The sequence below is a fragment of the Lynx rufus genome, unplaced genomic scaffold, assembly GCF_022079265.1.
Source record: "Lynx rufus isolate CCGP_SWC_20201006 ecotype Redwood Valley unplaced genomic scaffold, mLynRuf1.p SCAF_26, whole genome shotgun sequence".
In the NCBI taxonomy this organism is placed as follows: Eukaryota; Metazoa; Chordata; class Mammalia; order Carnivora; family Felidae; genus Lynx; species Lynx rufus.
Window position 1 is genome coordinate 8,592,390 of NW_025814841.1, and position 21,480 is coordinate 8,613,869.

At 42.1% G+C, this 21,480-nt stretch overlaps 1 protein-coding gene across 1 annotated transcript in view; it reads left to right on the forward strand.

Moving 5' to 3' along the window:
• Window positions 1-21,480, forward strand: part of NIPAL2 (NIPA like domain containing 2) — a 156,468-nt gene that overhangs the window by 47,563 nt on the left and 87,425 nt on the right. The gene's annotated exons all lie outside the window — the stretch shown is intronic.

Here is a 21,480-nt window from a genome sequence, read left to right on the forward strand (position 1 = left end):
GGTGTGTACAATTTCATGCTCCTAAATCATTTGACCTTTCAAAAATACATCTAATCAAATCTAGGAGAGAATTACCACTGTCTTCTTATTAGCATGACTCTCTCCAGAGTTGTCTATCAAAAGAAGTAAAACAATAGTTTCCACCCTGCTTTTCAGAGTAAAAACTGAAGACAGATTTTGACTTGTCCAAAGTCAGTGACAAGTCCATGAATAGAATCCGGGAGTTGCTAAGTCTTGCTTCTTGCCACCTTTCGACGTGTGTTTCCGTTTAGGATGAGTGACCTATAGTCGGTTGTCATGGTTTTTAAAAGAGCTCTGTGAGGTCTGGCTTTTGCATCAGATTCTGGACTCAAATCATGTTTAAATTGTGTTTCCTCTCATCTTTTCCTGGTTTTGATTATTTTTTAAGAGTAGTTGATGGTCTCATGACATGAGCCTTCTATTTTGTATTTTGTGTCTCGTGTTTTGAATTTTATGTGAAATCGTGGGTTTGATCTTTGACCTCTGTTTACTATAATACTGATTCGCCACTAATTTGATAGCAAGCCATAGGGATCTACTGTAAACACGCTGCTCACTTTACACAGCTCTGTTTTACTCTTAAGTGAAGAAATATGTGTGTAGAATATAATTTAGAGACTCTTGCAGAAGTAATAAAAACCACATAAGTTTTCAACTTCCCAGGTAGCACTCAGATTAATCACTTTCTGTGATAGAAGGACCTGGTAAATTGAGAGGAAGTCATCAGTGTAAATAGGTATAACGTCACATTTAGTTTTACTTGGTCAGTGTACTCATCCAGAAACAGGGGAGACGTGGCCTAGACCACACAGCCCTACCTAGCTCGCCGGGGCTCTGAACCTAGAGAAAGTGGATCACAGGACGGGAGATCATTTTGTGCACTGATTCTGGGGTGGGGGGACGGGTAGGGGGAGGTGGGCGGCCAGTGCAGCTAGGCAGGAAACACACAACACAGACACACGAGGAAGGAGCACCGCCTATGAGTGAGGATGGCAGAGAGTGGGCATCACGAAGGCTTAGTCAAGCCTCACAAACTGGCGAGGTGATACTTTCATGAATTTTATTTCCCATTTATCAGCTTACCAAAAGACAACGATGATTAGTTCGTAGTCCGACAACCACGGAGACCTGAGAAGACTCTGGCAAAGCTCCAAGGAAGGTTTGCTTTGTTGCAGCTGCATCCCGGGGCCCAGGCCAGGAAACTGGAGAGCTTGGCCTCAGGAAGGTAGAGATATGGCAAGGTCAGCATCTGGGGAGGAAAATACCGTCTTTCTCTTTCTTCCTATTACGCCAACTGCCTGTGAGTTGCTGCCCTAAGGAAGTAAAAGGTACAAAAGGGTTGTCTTATCCGTGTATATTCCAAGTCTTAATTCCCTATGGGCTGGTTTATGTTATGCCCAGTTTAAGATCAGTCAGCCCTGATGACTCTGGGCTCGGCTAAACATGGAGCATCGGTGGCTGTCCTTGGAATACTTTCATTCAATAGAAAAGAATTTGCTATTAAAAACATATTTGCGATATTCGACCCAGTCTTCTTTTTTTAGTTTCATCTCCTTTCTCTTAATCATATTCAGAGATAGCATGAGAATGAAGTCATTTGTTTGTCCAGCAAATATCTACTGGGCCCCTGCCTTCTTTACACACTATGGTAAGCAGAGGAGAAAAAAAAATACACGCTGCGTAGATGCCCCCTCAAAAAGCGTGTAGCACCACTGGAGACATGGGGCATTCACTTGTGCAGAGTTAAAGAGCTCTTCGAGAATCTCCCTGTCCAATGAAAATATCTAATAAGGCGAGAGGTGCCACAAAGCCTGGTAGGGTTCTGAGGAAAAGGAATGGTGTCAGCAAAAATGTGTGTGGGTTTGAAGGAGGAGAAACAGAACACGAAATCCCAGAGCTCTGGAAAGGTTTGCTAGCAGAGACAGAAAAGGAGCTCGAACTCAAAGGCAGCAATCCACGTGGAGAAGGGGGAGGCGTTCCATGAGCCAGGAGCAAGGATGAGGTAGGCAAGCACAGGGCATGTTTCCGGGAACAAGTCTAACTTAGAGGAAAGGAATCAAAAATATACCTCATGGGGCAGGAGCCCCAGGTTCCAGCCCTAACTCAGCCCCTCACTGCTGGGTCACCTTCAGCCCGTCTATGAAGCCAGCTGTCCCTGCGCCTATTTCTCTGAAAACTGGGAATACTGCTTCCTCCTCTGACACACGTGAAGGGTACTTGTAAAGAGCAAATGAGGTAATACACATGAGAATGCTTGGTGATACCAGCATAAGGGACAGATTAGAGAATGCCTGAAATGCCAGCCGGGCTTGACTCTAATCCTTTAAGTAATAAGAAGCCATGGGACATCTTTGAAGAAGGGGGTGAGTGACATGACAAACAAGATGTGAGGAACCTAATTCCTTCTTCAAGTCCCTCCTACAGCCGGGCAATCAGTCTCTCTTCTCTGCTGACAATTTTCTGTGATGTCTATTCAACATCTCCTGCAGGTGCTGGGAGGGAAATCCAGCCCAGCTCTTGGGAAGGGCTGTGCACGCCTTGAAACAATCATGCCATGTAAATCAAAGGCCTTGCTGCCCCTGAGCCTTCCTGTTCACTTGAGCATATCTATTGTCTTTGGAACGTCATCCAATTTATTCACATTTCAAGATGCCTCAGACTGTGTACAGAGCATTCTTGTACTGTATCACCAAAAAGCATCCTTGTTTTATGATGTGCTGTCTCTGGCTAGGCAGCTCTAAAGATCATTAGCTCTTTTCCCCCATTTCTCTGCCTTGCTAAATCCAAACACACTTCTAAGCTCCTAAATCTTTTTTAATATTACCCACCTTTGGGAAGGAATAGGTTTACTCTTTCTTGTATTTGAATATCACTTTAATCACTACTAAAATTTATGATATAACAGAGTTTAACTTAGGGATGAGTCATTTTTCAGCAACAAATTAGAAAAGTATTAAGTTTCCAAGATATCAAATACAGCTAATTTTAAAAAGCATACTATCCAACTTAGATTTTCCTTTCTTTGTTTGAAACAACTGAGAGGTTTGAAGAAAATTAAAGGACAATCTCTAAAGTCCTTTTTAACTAACTCCTTTTGTGTGTTTCTGTGATTTTTAGTTCTTACCAGTCTAGGTAAATGACTAGGTGAATGAATGCATGAATGAATGAATGAATGAATGAGTTGAAATAATTAGATCTAGAAAAATATGTTTATTTATGTATCACTTCAGTTCCTTTAGCAAATGTTTCCCATAACGGGCCAGTCAGTAAATATTTTCAGGTTTACTCTTATGTGGATCCTGAGAAACTTAACAGAAGACCATGCGGGAGGGGAAGAAAAAGCAAAAAAGTTAGGGAGGGAGCCAAACCATAAGAGACTCTTAAAAACTGCGAATAAACTGAGGGTTGACGGGGGATGAGAGGGAGGGCAAAGTGGGTGATGGGCACTGAGGAGGGCACCTGTTGGGATGGGCACTGGGTGTTGTATGGAAGCCAATTTGACAATAAATTTCATATTAAAAAAAATATTTTCAGGTTTGTGGGCCTCATGGTCTTTGTCATAACTACTCAGTTCTGCCATTGTAGCGTGAAAGCAGCCATGGCCAATACAAAAATGGTGGGTGTGGCTGTATTCTAATAATGTGTTATTTACAAGAGTGGGCAGTGGGCATGTTTGGCCTTTGAGGTGGTCTGATTAATTTGTTCTCAAATTTCCACGTGCACCAGGATGACCTGAGTGACTTGTGACCAGAAAAGATGCCGAGACCCCAGATTCTGATTCCATGGGTTCAGGCTGAGGCTTGGGGTCCCAAGGTTATTCTGATATACCAGAGTTTGGGAACCTCTGCTCTTTTTCCTTAAGAAATGCAGCTCTAAAATGTTAACTACCAAAATTTTGATAAGAGACTCATAAGGGACTCATAGAAGGGAGGTTTAGACAAGAGAATCAAAGTTGGCCCTCTGACAATTAACACATTTTAAATTGAAAAAATAGAACAACTTCTACATTTCTAGAAGTTTTAGGGACTGATAATTTCGACCCGTAATTCTAGCTAGCATCAGTTTTCATAAATCATCTAAATTGTGGCATTCAAATAAGTTATAGAACTATAGCCATAGCCAAATAATATTTTGGATGTAGTCCTTAGGATGTAAATTGAATTTAAAGAATTTCAACTGATTTTAAAAGGTTCATCAGCCTTCCAGCCTCTAAAATAGTTTACTACTACTATTATTAAAATTATCGCAACCCAAAAATTATTTAATAATAAGAGCTTTACAGCCCATAAAATATCCCCATTGTTTTAGCATAGCATCAGTTGATACTTTATAAATCTGGATCCAGACTTTTTCCAAAAGCTTGTTGAAAGCTACTCAGCAAAGTAATGAAAAGATAGAAAATATTTTTTTCCATATAGAAATTGAGAGGAGCATGGGTCCCACCCTGTGCAAAAGCATTTCTCATACAAAGAAAAGACACTCAAATTATAAACAGATGGCCAATCACATGACAATCAATTAAAATATATCAGGTGAGGTCTGGTTCCAAATTTGAATTCCATTTTTGTTGGCTAAGCCCAAGAGTTTCCTTCACAGTGGGATGAACGGCTACGTGGAACTGTAGGCTCTGGCCACTCCCTGTCCTCCCTCCCAGAATGGCAACGACAAAGACTACTGAGTAAGCAGAAAACTTGGCATCTGTGGAAGTTTGCCTTGAGCCCATCTGCCAGCTGGTGGTGATGGATGGGGGAGTGAAGGAGAGCCCTTCTTGGCGAGTGGATGAGTTTCCATTTGGCGCTCTTTTGTTATTCAACCCAAAATGAATAATTTTTATTATCTTACTATTTTCCTTCTTTTTTTCTTTACAGTATGCTGCCCTCCTGACATACTGTACAAATACTGGCAGGGTTTAAAAAAAAAAACATCAGAGTTCAATTCTCGAATTTTAACACCGGATCGATGAACATATATGCACAAATTGCCTCATTTCCTTGCACTGCAATTTTGATAAATGAGGAAATTACACTTTTTAATGTATTTACTAAGACAATAAACAGGTTAATCTTGCTGTAAGGCAGTTGGATATTAGAACAGAGGAAGTTCAATAATCTGATATTTGAAGTTGTTTTTATTAAGTGATACAAAGCTGTTTCAAATATGTGGTTAATGATGCAAGACTTTAATGCCTGTATAATTAAGAAATGATTTTTATATTTGCATTTGGCAAATATAAACTAACTTATAAATGCTTAGTAACATAGTAATGATCTCTGCATGTGTCCAAATCCTCTTAAACTCAAAGTACCCCCTCCCAATGATGACACATTTAGTACTCTCTGGTTTTTATTTTGAAAAGCTGCTAATCCTCAGCTTGTCCTCACTAAAGCGAACACTGGTGATCTCATTGGTTTCGTTCAAAGCAAGGTGAACCACACTGAAACCCTTTCTGAAGCCTCTGGTAATGCCTAACAAACGGCTCTCAGCAATGAACGATTGTCTGCCCACACACCACACATGCTGATCTTTTTCCAGTGGATGGTCAATAAAACCCATAGTATTCTGGAACTGATTCTTAGAGGTCAAACTTGTAACTGTATTTTCCCCGAGATAGTGAAATAAAATGTCTTTATGTTTGCTTGATTTAATTTTCCCCCAAAGAACCAGCATCATGGCCCAAGAATGTTGGTTTACTACCAAAATGATATTTTATCTTAAAGTCACAATACTCTTAATTTATTCCTCTGGATTGTATTCCTCCCGTCTCTCTCTTCAGTTTGAAATCAACCCCTGTACTTCTCTCATATTGTGATCCAAGAAGATGTACATTCATATCACGTCTAATATACATCTCCCAGACCTCCACTGTATGACTTCCACTTTTGATCTTGAAGTTAAACAGTGATTTGCTTACTCACACCTCCTACTTGTAAAGTGAGAGATCTTTGAGTGGTTTCTTAACTTTCTACATAACGTGCTACTAGCCTCCTTAAGAACAACATAAGGAACATTTTGTTGAAAACTTTTAGGGTATATTTCTAAAAGCAAAGTGGATAAAGAAAAATAAAGAATGACTCATCCATACTAAAGGAAGACTTTGCTTATAGATATATACTTTTTCCTTTCTTTTTCTTCTTCTATCAAGTATCCAACTGTACTATATCAACATCTCAAATAAATAAGCTTCCACAGTTCCCAAACAAGAAAAAGCCAACACAAAGATACTCTTCTGGGGAAATTTGTGTCTTCAATTCTCTCTTCTCTAGATGATGATCCACCATTTTTGAAGTCAAGTATTCCCCCTCCACTATTGTATCGGCTGAAATCCTGTTCATTCTGACACTTGACCCAAGTTCTACACCCTCAGTAGTGTCCTCTAACCTGAGTAACTATACTCATTCTGATTTAATCTGTTTCTGACAGTATAGTGGCCATAGACTAGCCTTCATGATTTCATACCTGTGCGTTGTGGCTTGCCCAAGTCACATAACCAGTAAGCTCCTATGAAGAAATGAAACACCATGGCTGCCACGCCAAGTTCTAGAATCTTCCTCTCCACATCATGAATTGATAAATCTCCTTGAGCACTGCTGTCTGTCACTCTTTACTCAGAAGAAAGAAGAGGTTTTTCTTTCCCCAAAGGACTATAACTTAGTATTTCATGTGCTTTCCAGCTACTTTGTCTCCCAAAGTTACATTCTTCCAACTGGTTCTCTACTCCTTGGATTTCTCCCTCGGTCCTTCCTCATCCTCTTATCGCTCTTTGCAGTTTTGAAGTTCCCCAAAGTTTATCTTCAGTCACCTTCTCCTTTTGCATTCTCTACATCGGTGACTTCACTTATACCCATGAGTTCAGAGACTGCTCAAGTGTAGATTACTTAGCTCAAGTCTCTAGCCCTATAGTCTCTCAAGTTCCACTATTATATTTTCTGGTATCTGTTTAACACCTGCAGAGTGTGTGTGTGTGTGTGTGTGTGTGTGTGTGTGTGTGTAATGATTTCACCAGTTTTCCTGTATCAGCTCTTTCTCATACCCTACCAAGTTCTCCCCAGAGAGAATTGCCAAGTTATCATTTCTTTCTCCCGCATCCTCACTCCAAATGCTAAGCAAATCATAGAAGTCTGTCCTTCTTTTCCATTCCTAGTGGCATCTCCTTAATTCAGGGCCTCTTCATCCTGCTTCATGAACAAGTACAATAGTTACCTCTTTTTCTCACTTCCTATCTCCCTGCTCCAGCCCTTCCTACACGTCACTTGAAGCCAGGGAATAAATGATGCCAAAGCAGAGGAGGCAAGTCTAGGCAAGTACCTTGACCCTAAATAGATGAAAAACCAAGATTTAAAGATCAAGGCAGGATAAATCAATACATCAGTATTTTTAAACTATTGGAAAATATAGGTGGAAAGAGAAAGAGAGAGGGAGAGAGAGAGACCCTGAAGGGGTATCGTGATAGCCAAGTAGGGAGGAGCCAAATACCAAAGAGGTCAAAGATATTTCTTTATCTCTGATGCATTCTACTTCCTTACATCTATTTTCTTATCATATCACCAACAAGAAATCATATTTACATTAAAGCAAAATAAAAAATTGATGGCCAGTTCATTTTAGTTTTTACAATTAATTGCACCTGTCAGATTAATGAGTCTCAAAAGATTCGTCAAGTAGGAAGTCAGAGCAGTATTAAATAAGATATAAACCTAGATCCTGGGAATGTGCCAAAGTGTTCTTTTTGTGGGAGCAATTATTTCTGCTGTATCAGTCTCAACACAATCTCCTTTATAAGGTTGTATTGTATATGTGTACCCACCAATGCTGAAGAAAAAGTGTTAGGTTTACCCCAGGTAAACATTTAGACTTAACAGAAAAAACAAAAAACAAAAAACAGAATCAAACACATTGCATCCTTGAAACGAAGTGTTTCTCATTTGACCACACTTTACCATTTGCAACTGAATCAAGACAGGACAGAATAACCAACCATTAAAAACTCCTGGGTACATTCAGGCTCCAACCAAAGGTAATCAGCCCTGAGGAGGGTTTATAGAGTTATAAAATTCATATGCATCTTTATTTAGAACAGATTTTTGCCAACTGTGGTTTCCAACCCATTAGTGAGTTGTGAGAACAATTTAGTGGGGCTTGATCAACATTTTTTTAAAACCATGAAATACAATAAAATAAAATTGTTAGAATGCATCAAAAATTGTAAGACTATTATTTCAGGAAACTTTTTATTTCAGTAAGTATATTTGTGTATATGTGTGCACTACACCATAAAAGATATATCTTCTTGTGTGTTGTGGTCAAAAAAGTTTGAAAAATTTAGGGCAGTATAATATGCTTCCTGCTGCTTCGAAAAAAATAACAGCAGCAAATTCCATCAGATTATACTGCCTGCCATTATCCTAGCTCTTTCTAGAGAAGCTGCATTAAAAAGACACCCTTCCTCTGTCCTCGGCAGTACCTTCAGTGCATTCTTATACCTGTGATTCTCAAAGTGCTGTCCACAAAACCGTGCAGGTCCCTGAGACCCTTTCCGAGAGTCTGCAAGTTCGAAAATACTTCGTTGTGACACCAGGACATTATTTGCATTTTCAGTGTGCTTCTATTTGCATTGGTGGAGCAAAGGCACAACAGCTAAAACTTCTGGGGCCCCAAGCACCAGCCGAGGCAGTGGCACCAAATCGTAGCAGTCCGTGTGTGTGGCATTGCCACGCATGCATCCGCGGATTTTTCTTAAAATGCCAATTTCGCTTAACAGTGACCTTGATGCAGCAGTAAGAAGTGTTACTTTTATTGGGGCGCCTGGGTGGCTCAGTCGGTTAAGCGTCCAACTTTGGCTCAGGTCATGATCTCCCGGTTCATGTGATGGAGCCCCGTGTGGGGTTCTGTGCTGACAGCTCGGAGCCTGGAGCCTGCTTGGGATTCTGTGTCTCCCTCTCTCTCTGCACCTCCCCCACTCGTGTTCTGTCTCTCTCTCTGTCTCAAAAATGAAATAGAACATTTAAAAAAGTATTAGTTTTATTAAATGTTTACCCTTGAGCACATATCGTTCTAATATTCCGTGTCAGGAAGAAGTTGTCATAAGGACCTGGACGCATCCCAGTTGTGATGGTCGTGTCTTAAGGAGAATCCTTTGTGTGGTGAGCGAGCTAGCTGCTTTTCAGTGAAAGAGCATTTTTACTTGAAGAAGCTATGCTTATTCAGATGTTGGTATTTGGCAGACATCGTCTCTAAAATGAACAAAGTGAGACCATCACTTCAAGGAGAACAACTGAAAGTATTTATTGCCAAAAATAAAATTTCAGCTTTACAGAAAGATGAATATTTTAGAAAACTTGACAGTGTGGCAATACTTAAAGAACTGTAGGGTGAAATCAGTGGTGATATTGACAGAAGTGACTGTTCGATACGGTGGAATGAAATGTTTGGAACATTTGGAAGATCTGTATAACTCAGCGAACGAATACTTTCTGAACGACCACTGCACGGTACTAGTACAAGATAGACCGTTGGGTTTTACAGGGATGGGGTACAAAAAGCCACTGACACGGTTTTAGAATCCACCAACTTTTCAGAAACCAACCTTTAAGACACTATCACTTGCTGAGTTCTGGTGTCACATCAAAAGGGAACATCCAGTTATCTAAAAGGGTTCTTAAAATACTTCTCCCTCTTCCAGCTGCATATTTGCACAAGGCCAACTTTTCTTCATCTACTTCAACCCAAATGATGCATCGCGTGAGATCGGACGCAGAAGCAGATATGGAACCACAGCTGTTTTCTATTAAGCTAGACATTAAAGAGACTTATAAAAATGTAAAACAATGCCACTCTTCTCACTTTTTCTCATTTAAAGCCCCTTATTTATGTTATTATGTAACGGGCTTATTATTTTTAATGGATAAAATAAATTAAATTTTTTTCACGGCTTTAATTTCTAATACAATAAGCACTGGTAAATAAAACATGCATAAACAAGGCTCTCTGGAGTCCTCAATGATTTATTTTTAAGAGTAGAAATGACCCTGAGACCAAAATGTTTGAAAACCACTGTCCTGGATCTTATTTGATTCTTCTTTTAAAAATCACCAAATCCAAAAATAGGAATGTATATTTGAGCTTCTGAGCCACCAATCAACTGTACTGTTTAAGACAAGCTTGCTAACAGGTATGAATTGGGGATATTTAAGGCCACTTCTAGATTTAAAAAATAAATTTCCTGGGGCGCCTGGGTGACTCAGTCGGTTGAGGGTCCGACTTCGGCTCAGGTCATGATCTTGCAGTTCGTGAGTTCGAGCAGCCCCACAATCAGGCTCCATGCTGACAGCTCAAAGCCTGGAGCCTGCTTCGGATTCTGTGTCTCCCTCTCTCTGTCCCTCTCCCGCTCGTGCTCTGTCTTTCTCTCTCAAGAATAAATAAACATTAAAAATTTTTTTAAATAAATTTCCTAACTGAAGAATATTTAATGTACACATCATATAGCAGGTAAAGTTCACATAGGGCCCCATATAAAACGCTTAATTATTCTCTCTCCTGCTGATCTTGATTTTTAAAGTGTTTGCTTTTAATTACTATATTGTCAAGCTGGGGATCATGTAAAACATAACCTCTATTGATCAGTAGAAGCCACAATTCTAATCTGACACTTTAAATTCCTCATCTCACCCTAGCTGTGCACCACACACGATGCAAAATGCCTGTCACAGTGTTCCCCACATCAAGAGCTTTTCTTGATGAAATGTCAGTACAAGAACCCATGCCCCAATGTCTCCAGAACACTCCAGAAAAGATGTTAGCCTGCAATGAAAGTTTGTATGAAATCAACATGACTTAATTACATTCATCATACTGAAAATCAAATTCTGTGCCAATGATACATGGCACTTGGAGCTTATTTTACAAACATTAACTAATTAATCTGCAAAACATCCCTGAGAGGCAAGGCATAATGATATATGAGCTGACAACCTAATTATGTCTAATTATTCATAAGATTTCTCCCTTCCAAGTGTTTTCTATTGCCAGTTCAGAGAAACAGGCCTGCTACGTGCTTAAATCAGATGTGGAAATCAACTATCACTTATTCCATCCAGAATTCTCTTGCTACAGAGTGCCCACATTTCCTTTTAGAACAGATCATCCTGTACCATTTTCCAATGGAACAGTTCATAGAGACCCCAATGCCCCCCCACCCCCAAACATTAATCTAGTGCTAAACTCACAGTTCTAGATCTTAAATGATAATTCTTTGCTCCTTTCTTTCCCCCAGGGCAATTTTGATCATTATCCCAATTTCTCTGACCAGTTTTGCTCTATTGTCCTTTCTTCCCACACTATCTTTTTCCACTGTAAAGATACTCACAGACACAGACCCAATTGCCGTGCACTTTCTTTCCTCCAAATTTTGTCAGCAGAAGGCCAAAGCTGCCTTCTCTGTGCTTTCGTTTCTGTCGCCTCCTTGACTTGAACACTTTTGGGAGTTCCTCAAGCTCTCTGCATAATTCTTTCACTTCTCATCCCACTTGAAACTAGGCAACTTTGTTCTGATAATTCCACTTCGGCTTCTAAATTTTCTCTTTAGCAGCAAGTTGGGCCTTGAAAGTGAATGCCATATGTTTCAAAACATTGCTAGAAGACATATTGTGAAGTGGGATGTTACCATTTGTGGGGGGGGTATTATACAATTCTGCCTAAAAATGCATAGATTATCTCAGGAATGGGAAATAAATAACCGTTCTTATGAGAACTATATTAGGGTTCCCCGGCAAAACAGAACCAACAGGATGTATGTGTGTGTGCGCACACGTGCATGTGTGTGCGTGTGTACAGAGAGGAGAGATAGATGTATTTAAGGAATTGGCTCACACGACTGTGGAAAGCAGTACATTCAAAATCTGCAGGGTAGGCGGATAGGCTGAAAATTCTAGCAAGAGTCGATATTGCAGTCTTGAGTCTAAAGGCAGAATTTTCCCATCTTGAAGGGAACTTCAATCTTTGCTCGTAAGGTTTTCAACTGTTTGGATGAGGACCATTCACATTGTGGATGTCTACTGATGTAGATGTACAAAGTCTACCGATGTAAATGTGAATTGCAACTAAAACATGCATACCTTCACAGCAACATCGAGGCTAGTTTTGACCAAACAACTGGGCACCGTAGCCTCGCCAGGTTGACACATGAAATTAGCCTCACAAGGTCCTACCTTGTTTCAGAAAGCATTTAAGGCAACCGTCTACATTTTCCATCTTTGTAACTTTACCAGCTAACAACGTACCTCCTATGCTAAGTGTTCACTCTTCGGTGGCCAAGTAAATAAATGTGTGTTGGACTTGTGTTTCCAATAAAATTATAAACTTGAGGGACAATATTTATCTTGCATTTCCTAAAGCAATCAAATAGTTTAACCCAAATTCTCCAGGGTAGTACTGATTTCAGTACTTGTCACACCATGTGTCCTCATTTTTAATTTGTAGAAAACGTGGTTACCATACCTCTAACAAGTAGTTTCATGCTGAACACAGTCCTTAAATCTCACTAAATACTTGCTGATTAAAATGGAAATTTCAGCCCGTGGACATTTTGCTTACAATTTGACAAAATGCAACCAGAGGAGATCATTGTTTCTCCTCTCATTTATTCATGAGACACAAAATGCAGTCTGGTTCTTGTGTTTTAAATTTTCCATGTCCAGTACAGGGTGTGGTTATAATGAATTGCCGAGCCAACGTGAAGTAAGATACTTGGTAATCAAGGGCAAGTTTAAACAGTGTTGAACATTTTTTTAGAGTGAGTAAACATGCAGGTAATACATCCAGGAAAGGGCTTGTGTAGAAAGGGAGGGGCACAATTAGACAAATAAAAATCCCTATTTATGGATTCTCTATGTTGGTAATATGACCTTACAATTTCAAGAGGAAGGTAGATGATTTTTTTTAAGACATAAGAAGACATTAGAATCAAAAAAATAAATAAAATGTTTTTCCAACAAAAATTACTTGGGGCTTTTCTGGACTGCTGGAATTATTTTCCTACTTTATAATCTGATGTGATTTTTAAAACTGCTGGTTTGTTCCAATATGATATCTCAAAGGAGTACAAGTTATACCACTCGGAGTTTGGATAGCCTTGGTGAAAATTTAAAGCTATTATAGAAAAATGAGTGATGAATTATCTTCAAGGAAGCCAGAAAGTGCTTGAACCAAAGCCTTCAGACACTCAGTCAAAAAATCAGTGAGATTTAGTGATGGCTTGGGTACAGGGGTGAAGATATAGAAGAGATGAAAGATGTCTTAGCTGCAGGGGGGACTGAAATTATGCTGATCTCATTATGAGAGACAGAGAAATTAGGATAGAGAACCGGTATGGAATATTTAGCAGAGGGGTGAAGGTGATGAGTGATTTGGAACATGCTGAATGTAAGTGAAACATGGAGATACCCTGTAAACAGCAGGCAAGAAATCAGAACCAGAGCTAGAGTTCCTAGGATCTTTACAATGGAATTTAAATAAAGCCCTACCTATTAACCACAGTTACTCCTTGCCTCCTCTACGCCTACCCAAGCCACAAATTTAGTCTTCCCAGACTCCAGCTGGATGGGATGATTTGCAGACCCCCTACTTTGAACCCTCTGGAACATGTGATTGTTCTCTTCTCACCTGGAATGTTCTCTTTCTTTCTCCAGCCCCACACCCAACAACCCCACACTCCAATTTTAACTCAAACTTCAGGTTTTACTTTAGATGTTGCTTCCCTGATTGCCCCCTTACACACACACACACACACGTACACACACAGACTCCTGTGTTAGGTTAGTTGCCTTCCTATGAGTTTCCAGAGTACTTAGTATTTATTCCCCCCATTATACCATGTTGTAAGCTGCTGGGGCACCTGGGTGGCTCAGTCGGTTAAGCATCTGACTTCGGCTCAGGTCATGATTTCATGGCCTGTCAGTTCAAGCCCCAGGTTGGGGGCCCTGTGCTGACAGCTCAGAGCCTGGAGTCTGTTCCGGATTCTGTGTCTCACCTCTCTCTCTGCCCCTCCCCTCCCCCTCTCAAAAATAAATAAACATTAAAAAAAAAAAAAGGATCCTGCTTACTCATCCTCCTGTCCAACCCAAGTTTAACATTCCCAAGGCAGGCACTGACTGCATTCTTCCTGCTCATTACCATGCTCCTAACTCTTGTACATAGCAGGCCCTCAATAAGTGAATTACCAAAGAGGGTTAAATAAAGGCCAGATCACAGTGGGAAAAGATCTCCAAAGGCATGACTGAAAAAAGAGGATGGTAGTTGACACTATTAGATCATTGATATTTCAAGTAGCAAGCTTGGAAATGCCTTGAAAAATTAATTCCTTGTTGTACGTGTATATCCTGTGGAATGGGCGTTGAGGCTATGGTGTTGTGTTCTCGTATGGTTTTTCTAGGGAGACATGTAAGGGCAGAGCACAGCCATGTGGGTGGTGGGTGTATCTTCTAAGAAGCCTGAAGCCTTTCTCTAGGGCAGCCACCTGGGAAATAAGTGGGTCCTCAGACAGGAAGTGAAACTGAAGGGTGGGTTTGAGGGTGCATGGAAGAAGAGGCTTGATCTTGCTTTCTTAGTCTGTAGCTATGCCTTCCAACATAGGGGCCACTAGACACATGAAGCTGTTGAGCACGTGAAATATGCTCTCTCGGGGCGCCTGGGTGGCTCAGTTGGATAAGCGGCTGACTTCGGCTCACATCACAATCTCACAGCTTGTGAGTTCGAGCCCCGCATCTGGCTCTGTGCTGACAGCTCAGAGCCCCGGGCCTGCCTTGGATTCTGTGTCTCCCTCTCTCTCTCTCTCTCTCTCTCTCTCTCTCTTTCTCTCTGTCCCTCCACTGTTCTTGCTCTGTCTCTCTGTCTCTCTGCCTCTCAAAAATAAACATTAAAAAAATTTTTTTTAAAGAAATATGCGGGGCGCCTGGGTGGCACAGTCGGTTAAGCGTCCGACTTCAGCCAGGTCACGATTTCGCGGTCCGTGAGTTCGAGCCCCACGTCAGGCTCTGGGCTGATGGCTCAGAGCCTGCAGCCAGTTTCCGATTCTGTGTCTCCCTCTCTCTCTGCCCCTCCCCCGTTCATGCTCTGTCTCTCTCTGTCCCAAATAAATAAATAAACGTTGAAAAAAAATTAAAAAAAAAAAGAAATATGCTGCCTGAATTGAGATCTGCAGCAAATTCAATACATTCCAGATTTCAAACTTAATACAAAAAATATTAAATAATTTTGATTTTGATTTTAATTTTGATTATTTGTTGAAATGATAATATTTTGGATATAGCGGGTCAAATAAAGTACATTATTAAAATGAATTTCACTTATTTTTGTTTACTTTACCAAAGCCACTAAGAGTTTTGAAATTCCATATGTGGGGGGTGCCTGGGTGGCTCAGTTAGCTAAATGTCTTACTCCGGATTTTGGCTCAGGTCATGATCTCGCAATCATGAGATTGAGCCCCATATCAGGCTTCACGCTGAGCATAGAACCTGCTTAAGAATCTGTCTCTCTCTCCCCCTCTGCTCCTCTCCCCTCCCTAAAGAGATAAAGAAATAAACTTAAAAATAAAAATAAAATAAAATTCCATATGTGGCTCACATCATATTTGTTTTGGACAGGACTAGTCTGGAGTAAAGAGGGGGTCTCGACATCTCTGAATGTCCTCCTGGGTGGAATTGTTTAGGCAGAAGACGACATAAGCCTGAAAGCCTGAAAACTAAGCCAGGTCTTGTCAAAGAAGAATGACTTCTGAGCGTCTCTTTCTCGTTTCCACTATCAGTAAAGGCTTTCTTTCTGGGGTCCGCATGTGCTGGGCACCCTGCTAGATACTGAAGCTATAGGATAAACCAGGTGGAGATGGTCTTGCTCTTACAAAGCATGATTCAATCCCTCTCCTCAGGACATTTTCCTTTCACTACTGCCACCCTTGGAGGAAAGCCAGTGGGGGAAGGAAGCACAGCACTTGTTATTACTTTTGTTTGTTTGCAATTGTGATGAAATTTGTGGAATGCTTGCTCTGTCTTCTTCAGGCTCAGTGAATGCCTTGTCTTGCTGGAAGTTCATTCATAATTCTACAAAGCAGGAATTATTATTATTCCCATAAAGAGCAAGAAACTGAGGCATGAAGAAGTAAAATGACTTGCCCAAGCCACACAGCTGGTTAGAGACAAAGCCCAGATTGAAACTCAGATCTGCCTTGATCCTGTTCCCGCTGGCAAGTGCTATAACCCTAGGCTTCATTTCCTCCCCAATACACCGGCGACACTCATACTAATGGCTCCAGTTCATGGATATTTACTATGTGTAGGCACTGTCCTAAGGGCTTGATGCTTACATATTTAATCCTCACAATTCCCTTCAGGACTGTGGTTCTTGTCATTGTTACTATTATTATACAAATGAGGAAACTGAGTCCCAGAAATTGAAGGAACAGGTTCAAGATCATACAGCTACTAAATTGTGGCATTATTTGAATGTTAGTCCTCCTACATTTAGAGTTCTCTAAATAGTCCATCTTTTGAAAATACCCATAAGAGATATTTTTTTAATGTATCTGGTAGGGGGTGCGTGGGTGGCTCAGTCGGTTAAGCGTCTGACTTTGGCTCAGGGCATGATCTCATTGTTCTCCAGTTCGAACCCCGCTTGGGGCTCTGTGCTGTCAGCTCAGAGCCTGGAGCCTGCTTCCAACTCTGTGTCTCCCTCTCTCTGCTCCTCCCCCACTCATGCGTACACGCTCTCTCTCTCAAAAATAAATAAGCATTAAAAAAATGTGTTTGGTAGGTAAAAGCCAACTCTCTTTGATTAGGGACTAATATCTCAAGCCATTTTAGAGAGAGGAATGAGGACCTTCTAGAGCTACTCTCTCCTCCCTTAAGCAGCCAGAGGAGAAAAACACTGTCTGATGCAATTCAAAGAAGGTACAAATCCTCCTAAACTCATCCTTCAGAGTTGGAAACATTCTGCATGGTCATCAGTCCAAACCTCTCATTTCACAGATGAACAAATGAGAGATAAAGGGACTTGCCTGAGGCCACACAACTGGTTTGTAGCAGAGCAGGACTGGAGCATGTGTAGTTTCTCACAGTGTTTGACTCTCTCCATAACCTACACAGCCTCCCGAGGTCTGAGGAAGTCTGGGGAAATTGGAGGGAGGAAGTGAGCTGCCCTACTGGCTGACAGGAAGCAAAGCTAACACTGTCTCGTCTGGTCGCACGCACAGTTTCTATGCCGTCCCCAAAGCAAATTGAGCACAGCACTGAGCAGGGTCCTGCGGGAGAACCACTAGACCAGTCCATGCTTGCTTTAAATCCACAGCACACCACTGCTGTGACAGGCAAACAGGACAAACCATAGAAAAACAGCATTAACTGTGCACGTGAAAACAGAGGCTTTTTCTTTAGTTGCTTTTTTTTTTCTTTTAATCATGTGCAATTCCAGGCTTTTTCAGAGGGAGTGTGTGTCACTGGGTAGAGCAGCAGTGATTCTTGACCGGCTGGACAGGTTTAGGAAGTTGTGTTGGGGAGGAGACGCCTCCATGAGATGCAGATGACTCTCCATTGCTGATCCTGGAAAATTTCACACACAGTGAAAAAATTTTAATTAGCAACCTGGACCTAAAGCTGTTCTTGGATGCCACTCTCCAGGCATCAAGCTGTTCGATGGCTCAGGAGCCCACCAAACCGGGACTTGCTGTCTGTCCCTGCACACACTGACACTTTTCCCTTTTGTCCAGGGCATTCTCCCTTCCTGCCGTCTCTCTCCTTCCTGACACTTATTTTGGACGCACTCTTCCCTCAGGCCCTGCTGAAAGGTCAGAAATGTCTTGAAGCTTTTCCAGACCACTTTCAGCTGCTAATCACTCCTTTTCAGCAGTCTTAAGACAAAGGTCCCACTGCACTTAGCACCTAGTTAACTAGTTCATAGTTGGTTTGCATTTACCTGTCTCTTTACGTGTATGTTCTGTCTCCTGAACTGTAATTAAGCCACTCAAAGCAAGGGATAGATCTAGTTCTCCCCATGAATCCCAGATTCCTTCCTGGCACAGAGCTATGAGAGCACCAGGCATTCAATAAACCTCGGCTACTGCTGATGACAGTATGATGATAATGTCGATGCAGGAGAAGGAAAAGGAGAGGCGGAGAAAGATAGAAAGTAAATCCTGTTCAAGTAAAACGGTCATAGAAAACCTACAGGACAAATTGGATTACTACAGAAACCAAGCTCCAGGCCAAAGAAAAGTGGTACAAATGATCAAATTTATGTCTGTGAGACTTGTGCCTGCCACATTTGTCACACCTGGTTCCACAGGCCATTTCATTGGTATTCAATGCAACACAGGATCATCTTATTTCCCTCCTTGAGGAGCTCACTGTCACGGTTAATTTTAAATGTCAACCTGACCGGGCCACAGGGCACACAGACGTTGGGTCAAACATTATTCTAGGTGTAATGTGGGGGTGTTGCTGGATGAGATTAGGATTTGTGTCAGTAGACTGGTAAACAGATTGCCCTCCCTGATGTGGGTGGGCCTCCTCCAATCAGTTGAAGGCCTGAATTAAAAAAAGAAAGATTGAGTAAGACAGATCTCCTTCTGCCTGATTGATGAGCTGGAACATCAGTCTTTTCCAGCCTTCATTATTGAACTGAAAATTTGACTCTTCTTGGGTCTCAAACCTTCTGTTTAGACTAGAACTGACGCCATCAGCTCTCCTGGATCTCCAGCTTGCTCACTGCAGATCTTGGGACTTCTCAGTCTCCATAATCACATGAGATCTGTATCCATATCTCTATATTTATATCTGCATCTCCTATTGATTCTTTCTCTCTGGAGAACCTTCACTAATTCGCCCACCTAGTTGGCCTTCTTAACTGAGCAGCAGAAGTCCGGACTCCGCCACAGCACGGAAGATATAAACTGGAAGAAAAGGATAATACCAAGATATCGGTAACTACATCTTGACCTCGGGTTTGTGGCCATTTGTCTAGCCCTATATTTCCCAAATCAAGGCGTCTTCATTTGGCAATTACATCTAAAATCTGTTGTGTTGTCACCTAAAACTAAGGTTCTTATTTTTCTCTTAATGTCTTCTCCAGTTCATGACAAGCCCCATCAGTGACAAACCTATTATATGGTAAGAGCTGAGAGGCAACTTTGCATGCCCCACCTCCATCTGCCCAATTCTTATTCCTTTGACAGAAAAAATCCTTTGGGTTAAGATGTCATGTTACCAGGAGAGTCTGTTTAGAATGCAAATAGCCATGGAAGAAGACCTATTAACGTTAGTATCTTGGCATGCACCCATTCCTAGATGCCACCTTGAGAGTGGAGACCAAAGGAATGAGACACAACACAGTACAGTTTCAGAGGAGGCAGAGGGAAAGATGTTGGGTGACTGGCTGGGGAGGACCAGCTTGGGTGGGACACAGCCTTGGGAAGTCCCACACAGTCAGATGTCAGTAAAGGCAAGAGAGACAGGATGCAGAAGGAGGACAGGGGCTAAGGAAAGAGGCCTGGAAAGAAATCAAGAGAAGGTCAGAGTCCCAAAAGGGGGAGGGCACTAGACTAATATTTTGCCAGTTGGACACTTGTGTTAGGACTGGCTCTGGTACCGTTTCTCCAGGCCTGAGCCCAGATACTCTTATCAGCTCTCTCCTCCCTTGGCCTCTCTCACCTCCCTCGTGATCTCTCACTAAATCCTGCTGTTTTCAATTCCATGTCGCTTGGATCCTGCCTTCATGTCTGGTTCCCAGATACAATTCTGCTGCTGTCGGCCCTGAGGGTCACACCAGGACTGTGCTCCACCCTTCATCCTGGTTCCATCCTTGGGGGATACATCTCCCACTTCGAAAATCACCTCCCTCTCATGTGGGTGATCCCAACACTCCCTTCTCCCCGGGGCCACCTGTGGCTTCAAAGACACGCGCTAGTAAGTGAAACTCCTGACTCTCCCTTAACGGACTCCTAACCTGCTCCCTACCTCAGGTCCTTTTTAGGAATAGCTAACACTAGTATAGTGAATTACAGTTTATGGAAATATTGCCATCAACTATAACCTGGCTGGCACCCCCAACACTGAAACCACCCAGGCAAAGACCACTCAGGCTTCTATTGGTCATTATTGCCAAAGCCAATGAATACCTTTCATTTATTGTCTTGCCCTTCTCTTTGCCACCTGTGGCATAATTCAACATACCTTCATTTTTGTTACTCTCCCCTGCCCGTCTCCCTGGCATGACTCTATGCCACTTCTTCACGGCACTGGCTGTAGCCTTTGTCCACTCAGCCTCCCTCTCCTCACCTTGATAACTGCCCCCACCTCCCTGAAGAGAGTGAGCAACAATCCCTGTGGGCCAAGCATAAAACCAAATCTCTCTGCCCTCAGTAATTGAGCCAGAGATGGGTCACACGTCCCAAATCAGGCCAGTTTTCCACCAGGACTTTCTAAATGAAGCTGGTTGGGGCACACCTTTAATGGATCTGTGTTGCTGTATAACAAATACTCCCAAAATCTCAGTGGCTTATAACAACCAATATTTATTTTCTCATCCATGAGTCTGTAGGCCCGATGTGGCCAGGATTGGCCTCAGGTGTGCTTCCCAGGCTTCATTCTCTCTGGACCAGCGGCTACTTAGGGCCTACTCTTCTCAGAAGAGAGCCCAGGAATACAGAGCAAGATGAAACACAGGATGCCTCGGATGGCCTTGACCCAGAACTGTCACATTGTCACTATCCACATTTCCAAAGCAGACCGTGTGGCCAAACCCAGCATCACTGAGAAGCTGCCTGTAGGTGGGAGGAATTGCAGTCACTTGGTAATTGGAGGGGAGGGAGGTGGGGAGGAGTGGGAGTGGATAATACAAATGTCCCTGCATGGGAGTGGGGCACGAAGAACCGGGAACAGTAACCAACCTGTCACACTCCCTTTACCTTTCTGAACCCAGGCTCTAAGGATGGACATTAGGAGTTGCTCTGGCCATGCCCCCACCATGTGGGGCTGGCCTGAGGGTGAAGCCCGTGCCCAAAAATCAGTTCCTGGATCTAGTGGTCCGGCTCCATCCCTGCTGTCCCAGGTTTTAGTTATCAGTTACTGAACTTCCCTTTGGTTTGGGATTCTGTCACTCACTTGCCAAGAGGACCGGCAAGTTTCTTCTCTTACCTCTCAAGTGGTCCTTGTTGGCCTTGTGTTCCGCACTCGGCTCTTCTCTCTCTAGAAAAGGAAGGAGTCAGCAAACTCTGGTTTGTGCCAGCCACCTGTTTTTTGTAAACAAAGCTTTATTGGAACACAGCCATGCACATTAATTTACATACTGCCTGTAGCTGTTTCTGCACTGCACCGGGAGAGTTGGATAGTTATGGTAAGAGACCATATGGTCCACAAAACCTATTTACTATTTGGCCCTTTATAGAAAAAGTTTGCCTGGTCCTACTCCAAAAGATGGAGG